General features: G+C 41.9%; 1 protein-coding gene across 2 annotated transcripts in view; it reads left to right on the top strand.

Moving 5' to 3' along the window:
* Nucleotides 1-4,833, top strand: part of myrip (myosin VIIA and Rab interacting protein) — a 35,010-nt gene that overhangs the window by 10,653 nt on the left and 19,524 nt on the right. The window lies entirely within an intron of this gene.

The following is a 4,833-nucleotide window of genomic DNA, read 5'->3' as shown; positions in this document are numbered from 1 at the left end:
AACTCAACACTGCTGGCGTCTGTAAGAGTCTGTAGATAAAAATGGCTCATTCTCACATAACAACGATTTGTATATTCAGGTGAATATACACGAATGAAAACATACCTATGTGGATAATATTCCATTTCTGACAATAGATCCTCCTAAATGTTACACACTGGACATTTTGACTGGTTTTACAAATATGCCTCTAGTATCTATGCCCTATAAGTGCACCATGACCTTCAAGCTGAATCTACCTGCCTGGATCTCCAACCGGTGGGCCTAGCAGCTTGCGGACTGTGAGACAGGTCGAGGTGTTGAAGGCTCACCTCCAGGGTGCTGAACAGCACATTGCATGTCAGGAGGAGAAGGTCAATGAGTTCTCTGCCAGGCTGGAGACACTGACAACAGAGAAAGAGTCCCTCGGGAAACAGGTTGAGCAGCTCACCAACGAGGTAAAGAAAAAGAAAGAGACTGGTGCTGACTGAGCAGGGAAAAGCTGGGAAAGAATCTGCCACTTGAGGAAGTTAAAGAATAACAAAAAGAGATGTGAGAAGTCAACATCCAACAGACCGCTACACCTGAATGTGCAGCCGTTGCAGTAATTAAAATGTCTTTATCCAGCTGATGTGAAGAATTTTGCCTAAGCCATTTAAAATCAAATTCAATCAGACATCGTCGTTTTCAGCAATAAAACAGATTAAAACAAAAATGTAGAAAGTTTGAAGGAGCTACTAGCCGTTGCAGCTACATGTACAGCCAAGTTTAAGATCATCCATTTTCTTTTAAAGGACCAGTTTGTAGTATTTAGTGCCATAGCAATGAAGGTGCAGATTGCAACAATTTGAATACATCTCATCCTTCAAAGCATATAGGAGAAACCATTTTGGACATAAAACTCGTGAAAAACACAAAATGCCCTATCCAGAGCAAGTGTTTGGTTTGTCCATTCTGGGCTACTGTAGAAACATGGCGGTCCAACATGGTGGCACCCATAAAAGAGGACCTGCTCCCTCTGAAGATAAAAACGGCTCATTCTAAGTTAAAACAACCATAAAGATTCCTATTTTTAAATGATTATACACTAATGAAAACACGTCATATTATATTATTTCTGCCAACAGATCCTCATAAATGTTACACACTGAACTTTAACAGAAAGGTAATGTAGTCCCACTCTCTTTTCCACACACACTCTATGAAACCCACATTTGCACACTCACTTGATGTGTGCAGACACCCTTGCAGATGCAAGCCAATGCCGTCGTCTGTGTGGTTACCATGGCAATATCGAGCGATTTCCTCCTCCACTCCCCTGAGTGGTGGGTATGGCAAGTGGTAAGGAACAAAGGTGAGACAATGGTCTTGAAAATACAGAAGTTGGACGTGAGGAGCAATGTACTGGACTGAGACACACACACATAGACTTACATTCAGTTCCTGGAGACTTACCCTAATCCTAACCACTACTAGGCCTAAACCTAGACTCACAAACCAGTCTAGGAGGAGTTTCCTCGGATTTTTTGATAAAACTGGGTGGAAACAATTAGAGGGTTTAAGAAAACCTGCATTGCAGAACCAATCCAAAGTCTTTAGGGCAAAAGTCATGTGCTTGTAAACACTGTTGTTACAAAGTGATTTTCTATATCTCTAGTTTGTTTCATTACGGCGTGGGGGGAGAACATTGTTTCAGGCGGCGTGTCCTTGAAGTAAGGGGTGTTGTCAGCGACCATTCTCGCTGCCATTCAACCAATTACTTGTACTATTGCATTTAGAAATCCCCAGACAATTAGTACACACTGAGCTCTCCAATCATCGGTTACCGTGAGACTAGAATAACCCTAACCCTTACACTAACCTTATTCTTACCTTAACCACTGACCAAAAAATCAGCTTTTTCTCAGTAAGACAAGCTGCAATTAACAATTAACTAAGCAATTAACTGTTTTTTGTCAGTACAGTAGTCAGAACATCAGTCCCATTCAGGAAACAACTACATCATTCTGTTGTGTCACACTTTCACACTTGTAGGAGAAACAACAAGCCAGTGTTTTGTTGTCTGTTCTGTGCTACTTTAGAAACATGGCGGTTTAACATGGTGGACTTTTCAATAAAAACATACTTATACATATTAGATTAAATTTCTGCCAATAGGTCCACATAAATGTTACACACTGGACCTTTAAAGCAGCTATAATCAATCTTTTTATATTAAAGGATCAAATGGCAGTGTGTAATTTGAAAAGGCTCGCTCCTAGTGACAAACCCACCAAGAATTATTACCTGACTCCGCAGTTCACCTCAGCTCTACAAAGCTTAATAGCATCTTTAAGCTCATTGTTTTGGTTTTATGGACCGAAGCTTTACTGTTTGGTTCAGTTTCACAGCTCTCATCAACCTCATTTCCAGAAGCAAACAGCTGTTTTCAGCAAAAAAGCTCTGATAAACCCACTACCCACTACTGTCCCAGCACCAAACATCGAACAGTAACACACACAAACTTTTTTGTTATTTGTCCACCAAAACAAATTAACAAATACTGCATACTCCTTGAATGGCTTGCTCCAGGCTGTGTCCATATAACTGACAGGTGACAGCAACACTTTTTCGGATATCTCACAGATGGCAAAGTTATGCTGACAGGCTGTTGTGACAGAGGTGGATGTTGGTATGTAAACAGTGCTGAGCTGGTGTTAGCGTGGGATAAATTATCATGATATCCAGTCCCCAGGAGCTTGCTTGGGCTGAGTATTTGTCTGTCAGGGTCCCTGTGTGTCTTTCTCGATGTGTGTGTGTGTGTGTGTGTGTGTGTGTGTGTGTGTGTGTGTGTGTGTGCTCCCCACCTGTGTGATACTTGCTGGGCCGCTCACTTTCTCTGACAGCAGTCCTTTTGTGTCTATATTGTCCTGAGCCGCTGCAGGTTATTTCCCCACCTATTGTCCCCTTTCCACACTGCCAGAAACTATAATTCAGCTCTAACCAAGCGAGAACAGTACAGCTCTGTTGAACGCCGCTTCAGTTAGAGTGAGACAACTCTGGCAGTGAAGGACGGGTGGAGCGTGTAATGGTTTGGGGACTTGTTACACTGGGAGGACTGGCCTGTAAATGGAGATACACGGGGCCCCATGAAACCAAACACACTCCTCAAAGTGAAACTACACACTTATCAGGTGAAGCTACTGTTAGGGCAGCTGTTGCCTGTAGTCAGATGTGTAGAGAAACATCAAATATTGTCTTTTGTGGTTGAGTTACAGCATGTCACTGCATGTCACAGTGAAGTAATGTAAGAGCTTGTGATTGCTGGCTTACAGGCTCTGCACTAAAACGTTGCAGTGCTTTGACAAACAGCAGTTCATCTTGCAGTAAAGCTGAAATAGTATAACATATCTGACAGCTGGCTGTGTCACTGCTGCTGTCAAGGGAGAAATAAGAAAAAAATGCCAGCTTCTTTGATTTTAATGTATTTGTTTTGTTAGCCTGGCTTCATTCTTTAGTGTTTTGGGCTCATTAAACCCATTCTGAAATCATTTTATTACGTTTATTGCAGTTTTGTACAAAATATGTGTATTTCAATAAGACGTACCACTTGGAGATACTAAGTCTGCATCCAATTGCAACATTGTGGTGTAGAACAGTGATGTCTATGTATGCGGCTGTGTTCCTGGCGGTGTTACAGTTTGCTATGGCTTAGATCGGTGAGTGGCTCTGGCTCCCTGAAGCCGGATTCGCACCAAACCACCGCAAGCATTTGACTGTCTCTGTGCATTCAGCCAGAAACTGCAGCCGATCCAACAGGAATAGCAACAGGACACTGTTGACTTGATTAATGTTGGAGGCGAGGAGACCAGCCAAGAATGGGAGTCACAGAGTTTGGTTGTGCTTCTTTTTTGTTAGCAGCAGGGGCTGACGCTTTGGAACAAGGCCTGGGTTTGGGATAGGTGGTTTTGGGTATGGTTTGGCTCCAGTTAGTGGATGGAATTGAGCTCAAGTGAGGGCCAGAGTGGAACTGGAGCCATGGTGCTCTCGAGTTTTGTCCTGTATTTGAGAATGGAAATGTACCTGAATTGTGGGCAGCCAGAGGACTTTTATTATTTATTTAGTTCCTTTATTCCAGTAGCTTTATATTCCACCTTGGTGTTCTGGCAAATCCCATGCTGTCTGACAGTTTGTCTTACCTTAATAAGTCCTCGCATGTTCATTTATACTCTCTCATTTTTATCAGCTGGACTGATCGAGAAATCCACATATACAATGGGAACCACCAGGAGAGATGTTCCTAAAGTGATTTAATGGGGCCCACTGATACGGAATAGTGGTTTACTTGAAGGCCGGGATTCTGTAAAAACTCACCTTCCTCTGGGCTTTCCACAGCTCTTTAAGTAGGACCCTGTCTAAGACATTATATACCCACCAAGTTTTCATTCCTGGTCCCACGAGCATGTCTTTTGTGTACATATATAAATTGGATTCTTGTTGAAACAAAGATACCTATTACCATACTAGACAACTCATAAGAGCCTTGGCTGAATGGAGTAAAAAGAAAATACCCAACCAAATATTACCTACAAACAGTGACAAAACTCATTATGTGTAATTAAAAGTGAGAACACAACGCAATGGAAAGGATTTTTGTTGAAATCAGTGGTTAAAAGTAAGTGAAAAAATAGAAAGGATATAGTATAAGGGTGTGTCATTACGTGTTTCCAAATTCATTTTTAGCCATCTCTAACTTCGTGTTTTAAATTAGACCCGATGCATCATAGGTTATAAGAGGCGTACAAAAGATGGTCCAGTAAACTCACTCAGCATCGTAACATGAAGGCAACCAATACCCCATGTGTTCTGACAAAG

This window comes from Morone saxatilis, unplaced genomic scaffold (genome assembly GCF_004916995.1).
Source record: "Morone saxatilis isolate NCDOM2014 unplaced genomic scaffold, NCSU_SB_2.0 Contig0, whole genome shotgun sequence".
In the NCBI taxonomy this organism is placed as follows: domain Eukaryota; kingdom Metazoa; phylum Chordata; class Actinopteri; family Moronidae; genus Morone; species Morone saxatilis.
Note: the sequence above shows the minus strand (reverse complement) of the source record. Positions and strands in the feature narration are given on the sequence as shown.